Raw genomic sequence first — 22737 nt, forward strand, 5'->3', positions numbered from 1 at the left:
ATAAATGCAACCATTCCATATGACTTCTTAACCAACTTTTCCAACTGACCAGCTACCTTCAGGGATCTGTGGACAAGCAATCCCAGTTACCTTTGTTCCTCTACACTTCTCAATGTCATACCAGTTGATGTGTATTCCCTTTCCTTGTTCGCCCTCCACAAATGCGCGATTTCTCACATCTCTGGATTAAATTCCATTTGCCACTGCTCTACTTCCTTATCAGTTAATTGATTTCTTCCTGGAGTCTCCAGCTTTCTTCTTCATTATCAATCACACTGCCTATTTTAATAACACGTGAAAACTTCGTAATCATAACACCTATATTCAAGTTTAGTTCATTGATAAATACCATAAAAAGCAATGGATCTGGCACTGAAAACTGTGGAACCCCACTGGAAACATCCTTCCAGTCACAAAAACACCCATCAAACATTACCCTTTGCTTCCTGCCTCTGAGCCAAATTTGGATCCAATTTGCCACTTCGCCCTCAATCACATGGGCTTTTACTTAGAAAATGCATAATCATTAAATGTTATCCTGCCTTCATGGGAAAACATCATTAATTGACTGATGATCTTCATTTGCACAACTAAAGAAAAGTTAACTGAAGGAGAGTCCTTAATTGAATAACTTAGCTGTGCTCTGCACTTTACCTCTGAATCCATAAACCATTTTGGACACTGTGCTTTAGAAGTCTGCTTCAAAATGTTCATTGCTGGAAACATGTACATGAGACGTTGGAAACAGTGAGATAGACTGCAGTGCAAGGGACTGGTTATTGTGAAACAGCAAAGGAAATATACATTCTGGAAGAATACCATCGAAAAGCAGTGTGGCCCTAACAGCCAAAAAGAAGATGAAGTGCTGAGCCCTTTTCAGCAAAAAATTATTTTCCCAAACATTTCTCCGACCGAATCTTCACAAAACAAAAATTATGCTTTTAAAGTCATTAAACCCGAATTTTCGTGCACCCGAATCTTCTGAATCAGATGCCTCTCGTTGTGCCGACTGAATCCATGTTCCTTTCAATATTCTGCTGACAAGCACACTATTAACTGTGCCACTTACTTATAGAATCAAAGAATAAGGGAATGGTTGCAGCCCGTCGAGCCCATGCCAACTCTCAACAAGTCTCACTCCCCTGTCATTTACCCACAGCTGTGCAATTTTTTTCATTCGGATACTTATCCAGCTCCGTTTTGAAAGATAAGATTGAGTCTGACTCCACCGCCCTTTAGAGCAGTGTATTCCAGATTCTAACCACTTGCTGAGGAATGGCCACTCCTGTTCCTATGTTTCAAGGCAGAGAAACACGGGATCAATTCCTGCCTCACTCACAACCTTGCTAAATATAGCACCGTCATTCTATTCTCGTGACACAAGCTCCAGAAGCGCAGTGCAGCTGTTGAGGTTAAAGCTCTGGTTATGTTCCCAACAATGTTACTGGCACAGCGTTTCCGTAGTGTAGTGGTTATCACGTTCGCCTCACACACGACAGATCCCCGGTTCGAAACCGGGCGGAAACATTATGCAAACGTGTTCAATTAATGATTAGATAAAATTAAATCATTCATATTATTGGTTCAATATTAACAGAGTGCAGTGTCTCACGATGCTGGTCCATTTTCTGATTTCTCTCTACAGTTCTGTTCACACTCAAATTCTACACAGTGTCTCTCACTCCCTCCCGTTTCCAGCCCTGACGCTGGAGAAACAATATCTCAAAGCTGCACATTCCGTGAATTCAGGTCAGCTGTGAGAGATTATTAAAGGATCCTGCCACGCCACCACGCTTCACAACAGAAAATTAAAGCCACAAACAAACCCATCGAATAATCGCTCTTCCCCAGCTCCAGAGTGACTGAGGGCGGGACAAGCCCAAACTTCCGCTCCCACACTCTCCAATCAGCCGCTGCCGGCGGAAAGCGGAGAATGCAGCATCAAACAGCGGTTTACCGCCCTTCACTGGGCTGCAAAATGCCACCATTCGAGACAACGCTCCCTGCACACCGAACAGCAGCCTCATAAGATGCTTCATCTCAGCTTCCTGAGTTCGAGCCCCAGCTTGCACGAACACTTCTGCACTGGAAACACCATTAATTATCTGATTGCCACGTTTTGCATCATGAAAGTAATCGTAACCGATAATTATATTATCATAGAGGTTTACAGCATGGAAGGAGTCATTTAAGCCCATCGTATCTGCACCGGCCTACAATTGCCCAGTTTTAGGTGTGCACCCCTGCAACTTATTGCATTTCATGTGCACATCTAAGAACTTGTTAAATGTGGTGAGTGTTTCTGCCTGCACCACACTATCAGGCAGTGAGTTTGAGACCCCCACAAACATCTGCATGCAGAATGTTCACTTCAAATCCCATTTAACCCTTACACTAATTACTTTAAAATTATGCAGCCTGGTTGTTGACCACTCCACTCTGTGAAATAGAACCTTTCAATCGACAATATCTAGGCCCCTCCTATTTTTATAAAGACTCAATGCTGTCGCCCATCAGCCTCCTCTGTTCCAAGGAAAACAAACCCATCCTATCCAATCTGTCCTCATAGCAAAGTTGCTCCACTCCCGGCAACATCTACGTAAATCTCCTCTGTACCCTCTCCAGCGTATTCACGTCCTTCCTTCAATGCGGTGACTAGAACTGCACGCAGTACTCCAGCTGTGGCCTAACCAGAATTTTATACAGTTCTAGCATAACCCACTTGCTGTTCTGTTCCTTGCTTCTGCCAATAAATGCAACCATTCCATATGACTTCTTAACCAACTTTTCCAACTGGCCAGCTACCTTCAGGGATCTGTGGATAAGCAATCCCAGTTACCTTTGTTCCTCTACACTTCTCAATGTCATACCAGTTGATGTGTATTCCCTTTCCTTGTTAGCCCTCCACAAATGCGCGATCTCTCACATCTCTGGATTAAATTCCATTTGCCACTGCTCTACCCCCTTATCAGTTGATTGATATCTTCCTGGAGTCTCCAGCTTTCTTCTTCATTATCAACCACACTGCCTATTTTAATAACACCTGAAAACTTCGTAATCATAACACCTATATTCAAGTTTAGATCTTTGATAAATACCATAAAAAGCAATGGATCTGGCACTGAAAACTGCGGAACCCCACTGGAAACATCCTTCCAGTCACAAAAACACCCATCAAACATTACCCTTTGCTTCATGCCTCTGAGCCAAATTTGGATCCAATTTGCCACTTCGCCCTGAATCACATGGGCTTTTACTTAGAAAATGCATAATCATTAAATGTTATCCTGCCTTCATGGGAAAACATCATTAATTGACTGATGATCTTCATTTGCACAACTAAAGAAATGTTAACTGAAGGAGAATCCTTAATTGAATAACTTATCTGTGCTCTGCACTTTACCTCTGAATCCATAAACCATTTTGGACACTGTGCTTTAGAAGTCTGCTTCAAAATGTTCATTGCTGGTAACATGTACATGAGACGTTGGAAACAGTGAGATAGACTGCAGTGCAAGGGACTGGTTATTGTGAAACAGCAAAGAAAATATACATTCTGGAAGAATACCATCGAAAAGAAGTGTGGCCCTAACAGCCAAAAAGAAGATGAAGTGCTGAGCCCTTTTCAGCAAAAATTATTTTTCAAACATTTCTCTGACCGAATCTTCACAAAAGAAAAATGATGCTTTTAAAGTCATTAAACCCGAATTTTCGTGCACCCGAATCTTCTGAATCAGATGCCTCTCGTTGTGTCGACTGAATCCATGTCCCTTTCAATATTCTGCTGACATGCACACTATTAAATGTGCCACTAACTTATAGAATCAAAGAATAAGGGAATGGATGCAGCCCGTCGAGCCCATGCCAACTCTCAACAAGTCTCACTCCCCTGTCACTTACCCACAGCTGTGCAATTTTTTTCATTCGGATACTTATCCAACTCCGTTTTGAAAGATAAGATTGAGTCTGACTCCACCGCCCTTTAGAGAAGTGTATTCCAGATTCTAACCACTTGCTGAGGAATGGCCACTCCTGTTCCTATGTATAAAGGCAGAGAAACACGGGATCAATTCCTGCCACACTCACAACCTTGCTAAATATAGCACCGTTATTCTCTTCTCCTGACACAAGCTCCAGAAGTGTCGTCCAGCTGTTGAGGTTAACGCTCTGGTTATGTTCCCAACGATGTTACTGCCACAGCGTTTACGTAGTGTTGTGGTTATCACGTTCGCCTAACACGCGACAGGTCCCCGGTTCGAAACCGGGCGGAAACATTATGCAAACGTGTCAATTAATGATAAGATAAAATTAAATCAATCATATTAGTGGTTCAATGTTAACAGAGTGCAGTGTCTCACGGTGCTGTTCCATTTGCTGATTTCTCTCCACAGTTCTGTCTACACAGTGTATCTCACTCCCTCCCGTTTCCAGCCCTGACGCTGGAGAAACCATATCTCAAAGCTGCACATTCCGTGCATTCAGGTCAGCTGTGAGAGATTATTAAAGGATCCTGCCACGCCACCACGCTTCACAACAGAAAATTAAAGCCAGAAACAAACCCATCGACTAATCGCTCTTCCCCAGCTCCAGAGTGAGTGAGGGCGGGACAAGTCCTAACTTCCGCTCCCACACTCTCCAATCAGCCGCTGCCGGCGGAAAGCGGAGAATGCAGCATCAAACAGCGGTTTACCGCCCTTCACTGGGTTGCAAAATGCCACCATTCGAGACAACGCTCCCCGTACACCGAACAGCAGCCTCATAAGATGCTTCATCTCAGCTTCCTGAGTTCGAGCCCCAGCTTGCACGAACACTTCTTCACTGGAAACACCATTAATTATCTGATTGCCACGTTTTGCATCATGAAAGTAATCCTAACCGATAATTATATAATCATAGAGGTTTACAGCATGGAAGGAGTCATTTAAGCCCATCGTATCTGCACCGGCCAACAAATGCCCAGTTTTAGTTGTGTACACCTGCACCTTATTGCATTTCATGTGCACATCTAAGAACTGGTTAAATGTGGTGAGGGTTTCTGCCTGCACCACACTTTCAGGCAGTGAGTTTGAGACCCCCACAAACATCTGCATGCAGAATGTTCACTTCAAATCCCCTTTAACCCTTACACTAATTACTTTTAAATTATGCAGCCTGATTGTTGACCACTCCACTATGTGAAATAGACCCTTTTAATCAACAATATCTAGGCCCCTCCTATTTTTATACACCTCAATGCTGTCGCCCATCTGCTTCCTCTGTTCCAAGGAAAACAAACCCATCCTATTCAATCTGTCCTCATAGCAAAGTTGCTCCACTCCCGGCAACATCTACGTCAATCTCCTCTGTACCCTCTCCAGCGTATTCACGTTCTTCCTTCAATGCGGTGACCAGAACTGCACGCAGTACTCCAGCTGTGGCCTTACCAGAATTTTATACAGTTCTAGCATAACCCACTTGCTGTTCTGTTCCTTGCTTCTGCCAATAAATGCAACCATTCCATATGACTTCTTAACCAACTTTTCCAACTGGCCAGCTTCCTTCAGGGATCTGTGGACAAGCAATCCCAGTTACCTTTGTTCCTCTACACTTCTCAATATCATACCACTTGATGTGTATTCCCTTTCCTGGTTAGCCCTCCACAAATGCGCGATCTCTCACATCTCTCGATTAAATTCAATTTGCCACTGCTCTACCCCCTTATCAGTTGATTGATATCTTCCTGGAGTCTCCAGCTTTCTTCTTCATTATCAACCACACTGCCTATTTTAATAACACCTGAAAACTTCGTAATCATAACACCTATATTCAAGTTTAGATCTTTGATAAATACCATAAAAGCAATGGTTTTGGCACTGAAAACTGTGGAACCCCACTGGAAACATCCTTCCAGTCACAAAAACACCCATCAAACATTACCATTTGCTTCCTGCCTCTGAGCCAAATTTGGATCCAATTTGCCACTTCGCCCTGAATCACATGGGCTTTTACTTAGAAAATGCATAATCATTAAATGTTATCCTGCCTTCATGGGAAAACATCATTAATTGACTGATGATCTTCATTTGCACAACTAAAGAAATGATAACTGAAGGAGAGTCCTTAATTGAATAACTTATCTGTGCTCTGCACTTTACCTCTGAATCCATAAACCATTTTGGACACTGTGCTTTAGAAGTCTGCTTCAAAATGTTCCTTGCTGGTAAAATGTACATGAGACGTTAGAAACAGTGAGATAGACTATAGTGCAAGGGACTGGTTATTGTGAAACAGCAAAGAAAATATACATTCTGGAAGAATACCATCGAAAAGAAGTGTGGCCCTAACAGCCAAAAAGAATATGAAGTGCTGAGCCCTTTTCAGCAAAAAATTCTTTTTCAAACATTTTTCTGACCGAATCTTCACAAAAGAAAAATGATGCTTTTAAAGTCATTAAACCCGAATTTTCATGCACCGGAATCTTCTGAATCAGATGCCTCTCGTTGTGCCGACTGAATCCATGTCCCTTTCAATATTCTGCTGACATGCACACTATTAAATGTGCCACTAACTTATAGAATCAAAGCATAAGGGAATGGATGCAGCCCGTCGAGCCCATGCCAACTCTCAACAAGTCTCACTCCCCTGTCTTTTACCCACAGCTGTGCAATTTTTTTCATTCGGATACTTATACAACGCCGTTTTGAAAGATAAGATTGAGTCTGACTCCACCGCCCTTTCGAGAAGTGTATTCCAGATTCTAACCAATTGCTGAGGAATGGCCACTCCTGTTCCTATGTATAAAGGCAGAGAAACACGGGATCAATTCCTGCCACACTCACAACCTTGCTAAATATCGCACCGTTATTCTATTCTCGTGACACAAGCTCCAGAAGTGTAGTCCAGCTGTTGAGGTTAAAGCTCTGGTTATGTTCCCAACAATGTTACTGCCACAGAGTTTCCGTAGTGTAGTGGTTATCACGTTCGCCTAACACGCGAAAGGTCCCCGGTTCGAAAACGGGCGGAAACATTATGCAAACGTGTTCAATTAATGATGAGATAAAATTAAATCATTCATATTAGTGGTTCAATGTTAACAGAGTGCAGTGTCTCACGATGCTGTTCCATTTGCTGATTTCTCTCTGCAGTTCTGTTCACACTCAAATTCTACACAGTGTCTCTCACTCCCTCTCGTTTCCAGCCCTGACGCTGGAGAAACCATATCTCAAAGCTGCACATTCCGTGCATTCAGGTAAGCTGTGAGAGATTATTAAAGAATCCTGCCACGCCACCACGCTTCACAACAGAAAATTAAAGCCACAAACAAACCCATCGACTAATCGCTCTTCCTCAGCTCCAGAGTGAGTGAGGGCGGGACAAGCCCTAACTTCCGCTCCCACACTCTCCAATCAGCCGCTGCCGGCGGAAAGCGGAGAATGCAGCATCAAACAGCGGTTTACCGCCCTTCACTGGGCTGCAAAATGCCACCGTTCCAGACAACGCTCCCCGTGCTCCGAACAGCAGCCTCATAAGATGCTTCATCTCAGCTTCCTGAGTTCGAGCCCCAGCTTGCACGAACACTTCTTCACTGGAAACAGCATTAATTATCTGATTGCCACGTTTTGCATCATGAAAGTAATCCTAACCGATAATTATTTCATCATAGAGGTTTACAGCATGGAAGGAGTCATTTACGCCCATCGTATCTGCACCGGCCAACAAATGCCCAGTTTTAGATGTGTACCCCTGCACCTTATTGCATTTCATGTGGACATCTAAGAACTGGTTAAATGTGGTGAGGGTTTCTGCCTGCACCACACTTTCAGGCAGTGAGTTTGAGACCCCCACAAATATCTGCATGCAGAATGTTCACTTCAAATCCCCTTTAACCCTTACACTAATTACTTTTAAATTATGCAGCCTGGTTGTTGACCACTCCACTATGTGAAATAGACCCTTTTAATCAACAATATCTAGGCCCCTCCTATTTTTATACACCTCAATGCTGTCGCCCATCAGCCTCCTCTGTTCCAAGGAAAACAAACCCATCCTATCCAATCTGTCCTCATAGCAAAGTTGCTCCACTCCCGGCAACATCTACGTAAATCTCCTCTGTACCCTCTCCAGCGTATTCACGTTCTTCCATCAATGCGGTGAACAGAACTGCACGCAGTACTCCAGCTGTGGCCTAACCAGAATTTTATACAGTTCTAGCATAACCCACTTGCTGTTCTCTTCCTTGCTTCTGCCAATAAATGCAACCATTCCATATGACTTCTTAACCAACTTTTCCAACTGGCCAGCTACCTTCAGGGATCTGTGGACAAGCAATCCCAGTTACCGTTGTTCCTCTACACTTCTCAATGTCATACCAGTTGATGTGAATTCCCTTTCCTTGTTAGCCCTCCACAAATGCGCGATCTCTCACATCTCTGGTTTAAATTCAATTTGCCACTGCTCTACCCCCTTATCAGTTGATTGATATCTTCCTGGAGTCTCCAGCTTTCTTCTTCATTATCAACCACACTGCCTATTTTAATAACACCTGAAAACTTCGTAATCATAACACTTATCTTCAAGTTGAGATCATTGATAAATACCATAAAAAGCAATGGATCTGGCACTGAAAACTGTGGAAGCCCACTGGAAACATCCTTCCAGTCACAAAAACACCCATCAAACATTACCCTTTGCTTCCTGCCTGTGAGCCAAATTTGGATCCAATTTGCCACTTCGCCCTGAATCACATGGGCTTTTACTTGGAAAATGCATAATCATTAAATGTTATCCTGCCTTCATGGGAAAACATCATTAATTGACTGATGATCTTCATTTGCACAACTAAAGAAATGTTAACTGAAGGAGAGTCCTTAATTGAATAACTTATCTGTGCTCTGCACTTTACCTCTGAATCCATAAACCATTTTGGACACTGTGCTTTAGAAGTCTGCTTCAAAATGTTCATTGCTGGTAACATGTATATGAGACGTTGGAAACAGTGAGATAGACTGTAGTGCAAGGGACTGGTTAGTGTGAAACAGCAAAGAAAATATACATTCTGGAAGAATACCATCGAAAGGAAGTGTGGCCCTACCAGCCAAAAAGAAGATGAAGTGCTGAGCCCTTTTCAGCAAAAAATTATTTTTCAAACATTTCTCTGACCGAATCTTCACAAAAGAAAAATGATGCTTTTAAAGTCATTAAACCCGAATTTTCGTGCACCCAAATCTTCTGAATCAGATGCCTCTCATTGTGCCGACTGAATCCATGTCCCTTTCAATATTCTGCTGACATGCACACTATTAAATGTGCCACTAACTTATAGAATCAAAGAATAAGGGAATGGATGCAGCCCGTCGAGCCCATGCCAACTCTCAACAAGTCTCACTCCCCTGTCATTTACCCGCAGCTGTGCAATTTCTTTCAGTCGGATACTGATACAACTCCGTTTTGAAAGATAAGATTGAGTCTGACTCCACCGCCCTTTAGAGAAGTGTATTCCAGATTCTAACCACTTGCTGAGGAATGGCCACTCCTGTTCCTATGTATAAAGGCAGAGAAACACGGGATCAATTCCTGCCACACTCACAACCTTGCTAAATCTAGCACCGTTATTCTCTTCTCCTGACACAAGCTCCAGAAGTGTCGTCCAGCTGTTGAGGTTAACGCTCTGGTTATGTTCCCAACGATGTTACTGCCACAGCGTTTACGTAGTGTTGTGGTTATCACGTTCGCCTAACACGCGACAGGTCCCCGGTTCGAAACCGGGCGGAAACATTATGCAAACGTGTTCAATTAATGATAAGATAAAATTAAATCAATCATATTAGTGGTTCAATGTTAACAGACTGCAGTGTCTCACGGTGCTGTTCCATTTGCTGATTTCTCTCCGCAGTTCTGTCTACACAGTGTATCTCACTCCCTCCCGTTTCCAGCCCTGACGCTGGAGAAACCATATCTCAAAGCTGCACATTCCGTGCATTCAGGTCAGCTGTGAGAGATTATTAAAGGATCCTGCCACGCCACCACGCTTCACAACAGAAAATTAAAGCCAGAAACAAACTCATCGACTAATCGCTCTTCCCCAGCTCCAGAGTGAGTGAGGGCGGGACAAGTCCTAACTTCCGCTCCCACACTCTCCAATCAGCCGCTGCCGGCGGAAAGCGGAGAATGCAGCATCAAACAGCGGTTTACCGCCCTTCACTGGGTTGCAAAATGCCACCATTCGAGACAACGCTCCCCGTACACCGAACAGCAGCCTCATAAGATGCTTCATCTCAGCTTCCTGAGTTCGAGCCCCAGCTTGCACGAACACTTCTTCACTGGAAACACCATTAATTATCTGATTGCCACGTTTTGCATCATGAAAGTAATCCTAACCGATAATTATATAATCATAGAGGTTTACAGCATGGAAGGAGTCATTTAAGCCCATCGTATCTGCACCGGCCAACAAATGCCCAGTTTTAGTTGTGTACACCTGCACCTTATTGCATTTCATGTGCACATCTAAGAACTGGTTAAATGTGGTGAGGGTTTCTGCCTGCACCACACTTTGAGGCAGTGAGTTTGAGACCCCCGCAAACATCTGCATGCAGAATGTTCACTTCAAATCCCCTTTAACCCTTACACTAATTACTTTTAAATTATGCAGCCTGATTGTTGACCACTCCACTATGTGAAATAGACCCTTTTAATCAACAATATCTAGGCCCCTCCTATTTTTATACACCTCAATGCTGTCGCCCATCAGCTTCCTCTGTTCCAAGGAAAACAAACCCATCCTATTCAATCTGTCCTCATAGCAAAGTTGCTCCACTCCCGGCAACATCTACGTAAATCTCCTCTGTACCCTCTCCAGCGTATTCACGTTCTTCCTTCAATGCGGTGACCAGAACTGCACGCAGTACTCCAGCTGTGGCCTAACCAGAATTTTATACAGTTCTAGCATAACCCACTTGCTGTTCTGTTCCTTGCTTCTGCCAATAAATGCAACCATTCCATATGACTTCTTAACCAACTTTTCCAACTGGCCAGCTTCCTTCAGGGATCTGTGGACAAGCAATCCCAGTTACCTTTGTTCCTCCACACTTCTCAATATCATACCACTTGATGTGTATTCCCTTTCCTGGTTAGCCCTCCACAAATGCGCGATCTCTCACATCTCTCGATTAAATTCAATTTGCCACTGCTCTACCCCCTTATCAGTTGATTGATATCTTCCTGGAGTCTCCAGCTTTCTTCTTCATTATCAACCACACTGCCTATTTTAATAACACCTGAAAACTTCGTAATCATAACACCTATATTCAAGTTTAGATCATTGATAAATACCATAAAAGCAATGGTTTTGGCACTGAAAACTGTGGAACCCCACTGGAAACATCCTTCCATTCACAAAAACACCCATCAAACATTACCATTTGCTTCCTGCCTCTGAGCCAAATTTGGATACAATTTGCCACTTCGCCCTGAATCACATGGGCTTTTACTTAGAAAATGCATAATCATTAAATGTTATCCTGCCTTCATGGGAAAACATCATTAATTGACTGATGATCTTCATTTGCACAACTAAAGAAATGATAACTGAAGGAGAGTCCTTAATTGAATAACTTATCTGTGCTCTGCACTTTACCTCTGAATCCATAAACCATTTTGGACACTGTGCTTTAGAAGTCTGCTTCAAAATGTTCATTGCTGGTAACATGTACATGAGACGTTAGAAACAGTGAGATAGACTATAGTGCAAGGGACTGGTTATTGTGAAACAGCAAAGAAAATATACATTCTGGAAGAATACCATCGAAAAGAAGTGTGGCCCTAACAGCCAAAAAGAATATGAAGTGCTGAGCCCTTTTCAGCAAAAAATTATTTTTCAAACATTTCTCTGACCGAATCTTCACAAAACAAAAATGATGCTTTTAAAGTCATTAAACCCGAATTTTCGTGCACCCTAATCTTCTGAATCAGATGCCTCTCGTTGTGCCGACTGAATCCATGTCCCTTTCAATATTCTGCTGACATGCACACTATTAAATGTGCAACTAACTTATAGAATCAAAGAATAAGGGAATGGATGCAGCCCGTCGAGCCCATGCCAACTCTCAACAAGTCTCACTCCCCTGTCATTTACCCACAGCTGTGCAATTTTTTTCAGTCGGATACTGATACAACTCCGTTTTGAAAGATAAGGTTGAGTCTGACTCCACCGCCCTTTAGAGAAGTCTATTCCAGATTCTAACCACTTGCTGAGGAATGGCCACTCCTGTTCCGATGTATAAAGGCAGAGAAAAACGGGATCAATTCCTGCCACACTCACAACCTTGCTAAATCTAGCACCGTTATTCTATTCTCGTGACACAAGCTCCAGAAGTGACGTCCAGCTGTTGAGGTTAAAGCTCTGGTTATGTTCCCAACAATGTTACTGCCACAGCGTTTCCGTAGTGTAGTGGTTATCACGTTCGCCTAACGTGCGAAAGGTCCCCGGTTCGAAACCAGGCGGAAACATTATGCAAACGTGTTCAATTAATGATAAGATAAAATTAAATCATTCATATTCGTGGTTCAATGTCAACAGAGTGCAGGGTCTCACGATGCTGTTCCATTTGCTGATTTCTCTCTACAGTTCTGCACACACTCAAATTCTACACAGTGTATCTCACTCCCTCCCGTTTCCAGCCCTGACGCTGGAGAAACCATATCTCAAAGCTGCACATTCCGTGCATTCAGGTCAGCTGTGAGAGATTATTAAAGGATCCTGCCACGCCACCACGCTTCACAACAGAAAATTAAAGCCACAAACAAACCCATCGACTAATCGCTCTTCCCCAGCTCCAGAGTGAGTGAGGGCGGGACAAGCCCTAACTTCCGCTCCCACACTCTCCAATCAGCCACTGCCGGTGGAAAGCGGAGAATGCAGCATCAAACAGCGGTTTACCGCCCTTCACTGGGCTGCAAAATGCCACCGTTCGAGACAACGCTCCCCGTGCTCCGAACAGCAGCCTCATAAAATGCTTCATCTCAGCTTCCTGAGTTCGAGCCCCAGCTTGCACGAACACTTCTTCACTGGAAACAGCATTAATTATCTGATTGCCACGTTTTGCATCATGAAAGTAATCCTAACCGATAATTATATAATCATAGAGGTTTACAGCATGGAAGGAGTCATTTAAGCCCATCGTATCTGCACCGGCCAACAAATGCCCAGTTTTAGGTGTGTACCCCTGCACCTTATTGCATTTCATGTGCACATCTAAGAACTGGTTAAATGTGGTGAGGGTTTCTGCCTGCACCACACTTTCAGGCAGTGAGTTTGAGACCCCCACAAACATCTGCATGCAGAATTTTCACTTCAAATCCCCTTTAAACCTTACACTAATTACTTTTAAATTATGCAGCCTGGTTGTTGACCACTCCACTATGTGAAATAGACCCTTTTAATCAACAATATCTAGGCCCCTCCTATTTTTATACACCTCAATGCTGTCGCCAATCAGCCTTCTCTGTTCCAAGGAAAACAAACCCATCCTATCCAATCTGTCCTCATAGCAAAGTTGCTCCACTCCCGGCAACATCTACGTAAATCTCCTCTGTACCCTCTCCAGCGTATTCACGTTCTTCCTTCAATGCGGTGACCAGAACTGCACGCAGAACTCCAGCTGTGGCCTAACCACTATTTTATACAGTTCTAGCACAACCCACTTGCTGTTCTGTTCCTTGCTTCTGCCAATAAATGCAACCATTCCATATGAATTCTTAATCAACTTTTCCAACTGGTCAGCGACCTTCAGGGATCTGTGGACAAGCAATCCCAGTTACCTTTGTTCCTCTACACTTCTCAATGTCATACCAGTTGATGTGTATTCCCTTTCCTTGTTAGCCCTCCACAAATGCGCGATCTCTCATTTTCCACTGCTCTACCACCTTATCAGTTGATTGTTATCTTCCTGGAGTCTCCAGCTTTCTTCTTCATTATCAACCACACTGCCTATTTTAATAACACCTGAAAACTTCGGAATCATAACATCTATATTCAAGTTTAGATCATTGATAAATACCATAAAAAGCAATGGATCTGGCACTGAAAACTGTGGAACCCCACTGGAAACATCCTTCCAGTCACAAAAACACCCATCAAACATTAGCCTTTGCTTCCTGCCTCTGAGCCAAATTTGGATCCAATTTGCCACTTCGCCCTGAATCACATGGGCTTTTACTTAGAAAATGCATAATCATTAAATGTTATCCTGCCTTCATGGGAAAACATCATTAATTGACTGATGATCTTCATTTGCACAACTAAAGAAATGTTAACTGAAGGAGAGTCCTTAATTGAATAAGTTATCTGTGCTCTGCACTTTACCTCTGAATCCATAAACCATTTTGGACACTGTGCTTTAGAAGTCTGCTTCAAAATGTTCCTTGCTGGTAACATGTACATGGGACGTTGGAAACAATGAGATAGACTGTAGTGCAAGGGACTGGTTATTGTGAAACAGCAAAGAAAATATACAATCTGGAAGAATACCATCGAAAAGAAGTGTGGCCCTAACAGCCAAAAAGAAGATGAAGGGCTGAGCCCTTTTCAGCAAAAAATGCTTTTCCCAAACATTTCTCTGACCGAATCTTCACAAAACAAAAATTATGCTTTTAAAGTCATTAAACCCGAATTTTCGTGCACCCGAATCTTCTGAATCAGATGCCTCTCGTTGTGCCGACTGAATCCATGTCCCTTTCAATATGCTGCTGACATGCACACTATCAAATGTGCCACAACTTATAGAATCAAAGAATAAGGGAATGGTTGCAGCCCGTCGAGCCCATGCCAACTCTCAACAAGTCTCACTCCCCTGTCATTTACCCAAAGCTGTGCAATTTCTTTCATTAGGATACTTATCCAACTCGGTTTGAAAGATAAGATTGAGTCTGACTCCACCGCCCTTTAGAGCAGTGTATTCAAGATTCTAACCACTTGCTGAGGAATGGCCACTCCTGTTCCCATGTATAAAGGCAGAGAAACACGCGATCAATTCCTGCCACACTCACAACCTTGCTAAATATAGCACCGTCATTCTATTATCGTGACACAAGCTCCAAAAGTGTAGTCCAGCTGTTGAGGTTAAAGCTCTGGTTATGTTCCCCACGGTGTTACTGCCACAGCGTTTCCGTAGTGTAGTGGTTATCACGTTCGCCTCACACGTGAAAGGTCCCCGGTTCGAAACCGGGCGGAAACATTATGCAAACGTGTTCAATTTATGATTAGATAAAATTAAATCATTCATATTAGTGGTTCAATAATAACAGAGTGCAGTGTCTCACGATGCTGTTCCATTTGCTAATTTCTCTCTGCAGTTCTGTACACACTCAACTTCTGCACAGTGTCTCTCACTCCCTCCCGTTTCCAGCCCTGACGCTGGAGAAACCATATCTCAAAGCTGCACATTCCGTGCATTCAGGTCAGCTGTGACAGATTATTAAAGGATCCTGCCACGCCACCACGCTTCACAACAGAAAATTAAAGCCACAAACAAACCCATCGACTAATCGCTCTTCCCCAGCTCCAGAGTGAGTGAGGGCGGGACAAGCCCTAACTTCCGCTCCCACACTCTCCAATCAGTGGCTGCCGGTGGAAAGCGGAGAATGCAGCATCAAACAGCGGTTTACCACCCTTCACTGGGCTGCAAAATGCCACCGTCCGAGAAAACGCTCCCCGTACACCAAACAGCAGCCTCATAAGATGCTTCATCTCAACTTCCTGAGTTCGAGCCCCAGCTTGCAGGAACACTTCTTCACTGGAAACACCATTAATTATCTGATTGCCACGTTTTGCATCATGAAAGTAATCCTAACCGATAATTATATAATCATAGATGTTTACAGCATGGAAGGAGTCATTTAAGCCCATCGTATCTGCACCGGCCAACAAATGCCCAGTTTTAGGTGAGTACCCATTCATCTTATTGCATTTAATGTGCACATCTAAGAACTTGTTAAATGTGGTGAGGGTTTCTGCCTGCACCACACTTTCAGGCAGTGAGTTTGAGACCCCCACAAACATCTGCTTGCAGAATGTTCACTTCAAATCCCCTTTAACCCTTACACTAATTACTTTGAAATTATGCAGCCAGGTTGTTGACCACTCCACTATGTGAAATAGACCCTTTTAATCAACAATATCTAGGCCCCTCCTATTTTTATACATCTCAATGCTGTCGCCCATCAGCCTCCTGTGTTCCAAGGAAAACAAACCCATCCTGTCCAATCTGTCCTCATAGCAATGTTGCTCCACTCCCGGCAACATCTACGTAAATCTCCTCTGTACCCTCTCCAGCGTATTCACGTTCTTCCTTCAATGCGGTGACCAGAACTGCACGCAGTACTCCAGCTGTGGCCTAACCAGAATTTTATACAGTTCTAGCATAACCCACTTGCTGTTCTGTTCCTTGCTTCTGCCAATAAATGCAACCATTCCATATGACTTCTTAACCAACTTTTCCAACTGGCCAGCTACCTTCAGGGTTCTGTGGACAAGCAATCCCAGTTATCTTTGTTCCTCTACACTTCTCAATGTCATACCAGTTGAATTGTATTCCCTTTCCTTGTTAGCCCTCCACAAATGCGTGATCTCTCACATCTCTGGATTAAATTCCATTTGCCACTGCTCTAACCCCTTATCAGTTGATTGATATCTTCCTGGAGTCTCCAGCTTTCTTCTTCATTATAAACCACACTGCCTATTTTAATAACACCTGAAAACTTCGTAATCATAACACCTATATTCAAGTTTAGATCATTGATAAATACCATAAAAGCAATGGATCTGGCACTGAAAACTGTGGAACCCCACTGGAAACATCCTTCCAGTCACAAAAACACCCATCAAACATTACCGTTTGCTTCCTGCCTCTGAGCCAAATTTGGATCCAATTTGCCACTTCGCCCTGAATCACATGGGCTTTTACTTAGAAAATGCATAATCATTAAATGTTATCCTGCCTTCATGGGAAAACATCATTAATTGACTGATGATCTTCATTTGCACAACTAAAGAAATGTTAACTGAAGGAGAGTCCTTAATTGAATAACTTATCTGTGCTCTGCACTTTACCTCTGAATCCATAAACCATTTTGGAAACTGTGGTTTAGAAGTCTGTTTCAAAATGTTCCTTGCTGGTAACATTTACATGGGACGTTGGAAACAGTGAGACAGACTGTAGTGCAAGGGATTGGTTATTGTGAAACAGCAAAGAAAATATCCATCTCGAAGAATACCATCGAAAAGAAGTGTTGACCTAACAGCCAAAAAGAAGATGAAGTGCTGAGCCCTTTTCAACAAAAAATTCTTTTCCGAAACATTTCTCTGTCCGAATCTTCACAAAACAAAAATGATGCTTTTAAAGTCATTAAACCGGAATTTTCGTGCACCCGAATCTTCTGAATCAGATGCCTCTCGTTGTGCCGACTGAATCCATGTCCCTTTCAATATTCTGCTGACATGCACACTATTAAATGTGCCACTAACTTATAGAATCAAAGAATAAGGGAATGGTTGCAGCCCGTCGAGCCCATGCCAACTCTCAACAAGTCTCACTCCCCTGTCATTTACCCACAGCTGTGCAATTTTTTTCATTCGGATACTAATCCAACTCCGTTTTGAAAGATAAGATTGAGTCTGACTCCACCGCCCTTTAGAGCAGTGTATTCCAGATTCAAACCACCTGCTGAGGAATGGCCACTCCTGTTCCTATGGAAAAAGGCAGAGAAACACGGGATCAATTCCTGCCACACTCAGAACCTTGCTAAATTTCGCACCGTCATTCTATTCTCGTGACACAAGCTCCAGAAGTGTAGTCCAGCTGTTGAGGTTAAAGCTCTGGTTAAGTTCCCCACTGTCTTTCTGCCACAGCGTTTCCGTAGTGTAGTGGTTATCACATTCGCCTAACACGCGCAAGATTCCCGGTCCGAAACCGGGCGGAAACATTATGCAAACGTGTTCAATTAATGATTAGATAAAATTAAATCATTCATATTAGTGGTTCAATATTAACAGAGTGCAGTGTCTCACGATGCTGTTCCATTTGCTGATTTCTCTCTGCAGTTCTGTGCACTCTCAAATTCTACACAGTGTCTCTCACTCCCTCCCGTTTCCAGCCCTGACGCTGGAGAAACCATATCTCAAAGCTGCACATTCCGTGCATTCAGGTCAGCTGTGAGAGATTATTAAAGGATCCTGCCATGCCGCCACGCTTCACAACAGAAAATTAAAGCCACAAACAAACCCATCGACTAATCACTATTCCCCAGCTCCAGAGTGAGTGAGAGCGGGACAAGCCCTAACTTCCGCTCCAACACTCTCCAATCAGCCGCTGCCGGCGGAAAGCGGAAAATGCAGCATCAAACAGCGGTTTGCCGCCCTTCATTGGGCTGCAAAATGCCACCGTTCGAGACAACGCTCCCCGTACACCGAACAGCAGCCTCATAAGATGCTTCATCTCACCTTCCTGAGTTCGAGCCCCAGCTTGCACGAACACTTCTTCACTGGAAACACCATTAATTATCTGATTGCCACGTTTTGCATCATGAAAGTAATCCTAACCGATAATTTCTAATCATAGAGGTTTACAGCTTGGAAGGAGTCATTTAAGCCCATTGTATCTGCACCGGCCAACAAATGCCCAGTTTGAGGCGTGTACCCCTGCACCTTATTGCATTTCATGTGCACATCTAAGAACTTGTTAAATGTGGTGAAGGTTTCTGCCTGCACCACACTTTCAGGCAGTGAGTTTGAGACCCTCACAAACATCTGCTTGCAGAATGTTCACTTCAAATCCCCTTTAACCCTTACACTAATTACTTTTAAATTATGCAGCCTGGTTGTTGACCACTCCACTCTGTGAAATAGAACCTTTCAATCTACAATATCTAGGCCCCTCCTATTTTTATAAACCTCAATGCTGTCGCCCATCAGCCTCCTCTGTTCCAAGGAAAACAAACCCATCCTATCCAATCTGTCCTCATAGCAAAGTTGCTCCACTCCCGGCAACATCTACGTAAATCTCCTCTGTACCCTCTCCAGCGTATTCACGTCCTTCCTTCAATGCGGTGACTAGAACTGCACGCAGTACTGCAGCTGTGGCCTAACCAGAATTGTATATAGTTCTAGCATAACCCACTTGCTGTTCTGTTCCTTGCTTCTGCCAATAAAGGCTACCATTCCATATGACTTCTTAACCAACTTTTCCAACTGGCCAGCTACATTCAGGGATTTGTGGACAAGCAATCCCAGTTACCTTTGTTCCTCTACACTTCTCAATGTCATACCAGTTGATGTGTATTCCCTTTCATTGTTAGCCCTCCACAAATGCGCTATCACTCACATCTCTGGATTAAATTCCATTTGCCACTGCTCTACCCCCTTATCAGTTGATTGATATCTTCCAGGAGTCTCCAGCTTTCTTCTTCATTATCAACCCACTGCCTATTTTAATAACACCTGAAAACTTCGAAATCATAACACCTATATTCAAGTTTAGATCATTGATAAATACCATAAAAAGCAATGGATCTGGCTCTGAAAACTGCGGAACCCCACTGGAATCATCCTTCCAGTCACAAAAACACCCATCAAACATTACCCTTTGCTAACTGCCTCTGAGCAAAATTTGGATCCAATATGCCGCTTCGCCCTGAATCACATGGGCATTTACTTAGAAAATGCATAATCATTCAATGTTATCCTGCCTTCATGGGAAAACATCATTAATTGACTGATGATCTTCCTTTGCACAACTAAAGAAATGTTAACTGAAGGAGAGTCCTTAATTGAATAACTTATCTGTGCTCTGCACTTTACCTCTGAATCCATAAACCATATTGGACAGTGTGCTTTAGAAGTCTGCTTCAAAATGTTCCTTGCTGGTAACATGTACATGGGACGTTGGAAACAGTGAGATAGACTGTAGTGCAAGGGACTGGTTATTGTCAAACAGCAAAGAAAATATACATTCTGGAAGAATACCATCGAAAAGAAGTGTGACCCGAACAGCCAAAAAGAAGATGAAGTGCTGAGCCCTTTTCAGCAAAAAATTCTTTTCCCAAACATTTTTCTGACCGAATCTTCACAAAACAAAAATGATGCTTTTAAAGTCATTAAACCCGGATTTTCGTGCACCCAAATCTTCTGAATCAGATGCCTCTCGTTGTGCCGACTGAATCCATGTCCCTCTCAATATTCTGCTGACATGCACACTATTAAATGTGCCACTAACTTATACAATCAAAGAATAAGGGAATGGTTGCAGCCCGTCGAGCCCATGCCAACTCTCAGCAAGTCTCACTCCCCTGTCATTTACACACAGCTGTGCAATTTTTTTCATTCGGATACTTATCCAACTCGTTTTGAAAGATAAGAATGAGTCTGACTCCACCGCCCTTTAGAGCAGTGTATTCCAGATTTTAACCACTTGCTAAGGAATGGCCACTCCTGTTCCTATGTATAAAGGCAGAGAAACACGGGATCAATTCCTGCCACACTCACAACCTTGCTAAATATAGCACCGTCATTCTATTCTCGTGACACAAGCTCCATAAGTGTAGTCCAGCTGTTGAGGTTAAAGGTCTGGTTATGTTCCCAACAATGCTACTGCCACAGCGTTTCCGTAGTGTAGTGGTTATCACGTTCGCCTCACACGCGAAAGGTCCCCGGTTCGAAACCGGGCGGAAACATTATGCAAACGTGTTCAATTAATGATAAGATAAAATTAAATCATTCATATTAGTGGTTCAATGGTAACAGAGTGCAGTGTCTCACGATGCTGTTCCATTTGCTGATTTCTCTCTACAGTTCTGTTCACACTCAAATTCTTCACAGTGTCTCTCACTCCCTCCCGTTTCCAGCCCTGACGCTGGAGAAACCATATCTCAAAGCTTCACATTCCGTGCATTCAGGTCAGCTGTGAGCTTTTATTAAAGGATCCTGCCACGCCACCACGCTTCACAACAGAAAATTAAAGCCACAAACAAACCCATCGACTAATCGCTCTTCCCCAGCTCCAGAATGAGTGAGGGAGGGACAAGCCCTAACTTCCGCTCCCACACTCTCCAATCAGCCGCTGCCGGCGGAAAGCGGAGAATGCAGCATCAAACAGCGGTTTACCGCCCTTCACTGGGTTGCAAAATGCCACCGTTCGAGACAACGCTCCCCGTACACCGAACAGCAACCTCATAAGATGCTTCATCTCAGCTTCCTGAGTTCGAGCCCCAGCTTGCACGAACACTTCTTCACTGGAAACACCATTAATTATCTGATGCCACGTTTTGCATCATGAAAGTAATCCTAACCGATAATTATATAATCATAGAGGTTTACAGCATGGAAGGAGTCATTTAAGCCCATCGTATCTGCACCGGCCAACAAATGCCCAGTTTTAGGTGTGTCCCCCTGCACCTTATTGCATTTCATGTGCACATCTCAGAACTTGTTAAATGTGGTGAGGGTTTCTGCCTGCACCACACTTTCAGGCAGTAAGTTTGAGACCCCCACAAACATCTGCATGCAGAATGTTCACTTCAAATGCCCTTTAAACCTTACACTAATTACTTTTAAATTATGCAGCCTGGTTGTTGACCACGCCGCTATGTGAAATAGACCCTTTTAAACAACAATATCTAGGCCCTTCCTATTTTTATACACCTCAATACTGTCGCCCATCAGCCTCCTCTGTTCCAAGGAAAACAAACCCATCCTATCCAATCTGTCCTCATAGCAAAGTTGCTCCACTGCCGGCAACAACTACGTAAAGCTCCTCTGTACCCTCTCCAGCGTATTCACGTCCTTCCTTCAATGCGGTGACTAGAACTGCACGCAGTACTCCAGCTGTGGCCTAACCAGAATTTTATACAGTTCTAGCATAAACCACTTGCTGTTCTGTTCCTTGCTTCTGCCAATAAATGCAACCATTCCATATGACTTCTTAACCAACTTTTCCAACTGGCCAGCTACCTTCAGGGATCTGTGGACAAGCAATCCCAGTTACCTTTGTTCCTCTACACTTCTCAATGTCATACCAGTTGATGTGTATTCCCTTTCCTTGTTAGCCCTCCACAAATGCGCGATCTCTCACATCTCTGGATTAAATTCCATTTGCAACTGCTCTACCCCCTTATCAGTTGATTGATATCTTCCTGTAGTCTCCAGCTTTCTTCTTCATTATCAATCCACTGCCTATTTTAAAAACACCTGAAAACTTCGTGATCATAACACCTATAATCAAGTTTAGATCATTGATAAATACCATAAAAGCAATGGATCTGGCACTGAAAACTGTGGAACCCCACTGGAAACATCCTTCCAGTCACAAAATCACCCATCAAACAGTACCCTTTGCTTCCTGCCTCTGAGCCAAATTTGGATCCAATTTGCCACTTCGCCCTGAATCACATGGGCTTTTACTTAGAAAATGCATAATCATTAAATGTTATCCTGCCTTCATGGGAAAACATCATTAATTGACTGATGATCTTCATTTGCACAACTAAAGAAATGTTAACTGAAGGAGAGTCCTTAATTGAATAACTTATCTGTGCTCTGCACTTTACCTCTGAATCCATAAACCATTTTGGACAGTGTGCTTTAGAAGTCTGCTTCAAAATGTTCCTTGCTGGTAACATGTACATGGGACGTTGGAAACAGTGAGATAGACTGTAGTGCAAGGGACTGGTTATTGTGAAACAGCAAAGAAAATATACATTCTGGAAGAA

The 22737-nt window shown here is 43.2% G+C and overlaps 6 non-coding genes across 6 annotated transcripts; all 6 read left to right on the plus strand.

Moving 5' to 3' along the window:
- The first annotated feature begins 1454 nt into the window (after window positions 1–1454).
- trnav-cac (transfer RNA valine (anticodon CAC)) lies at window positions 1455–1527 on the plus strand. Its single transcript has one exon. It is a non-coding gene; the product is annotated as a tRNA-Val (tRNA).
- Window positions 1528–6933: 5406 nt separating this feature from the next.
- trnav-aac (transfer RNA valine (anticodon AAC)) lies at window positions 6934–7006 on the plus strand. Its single transcript has one exon. It is a non-coding gene; the product is annotated as a tRNA-Val (tRNA).
- Window positions 7007–12413: 5407 nt separating this feature from the next.
- On the plus strand, window positions 12414–12486 carry trnav-aac (transfer RNA valine (anticodon AAC)). The gene has a single exon. It is a non-coding gene; the product is annotated as a tRNA-Val (tRNA).
- A 2653-nt stretch (window positions 12487–15139) lies between these two features.
- On the plus strand, window positions 15140–15212 carry trnav-cac (transfer RNA valine (anticodon CAC)). Its single transcript has one exon. It is a non-coding gene; the product is annotated as a tRNA-Val (tRNA).
- A 2673-nt stretch (window positions 15213–17885) lies between these two features.
- trnav-aac (transfer RNA valine (anticodon AAC)) lies at window positions 17886–17958 on the plus strand. The gene has a single exon. It is a non-coding gene; the product is annotated as a tRNA-Val (tRNA).
- Window positions 17959–20630: 2672 nt separating this feature from the next.
- On the plus strand, window positions 20631–20703 carry trnav-cac (transfer RNA valine (anticodon CAC)). Its single transcript has one exon. It is a non-coding gene; the product is annotated as a tRNA-Val (tRNA).
- The last annotated feature ends 2034 nt before the right edge of the window (window positions 20704–22737 follow it).

This window comes from Pristiophorus japonicus, chromosome 3, assembly GCF_044704955.1.
Source record: "Pristiophorus japonicus isolate sPriJap1 chromosome 3, sPriJap1.hap1, whole genome shotgun sequence".
In the NCBI taxonomy this organism is placed as follows: domain Eukaryota; kingdom Metazoa; phylum Chordata; class Chondrichthyes; family Pristiophoridae; genus Pristiophorus; species Pristiophorus japonicus.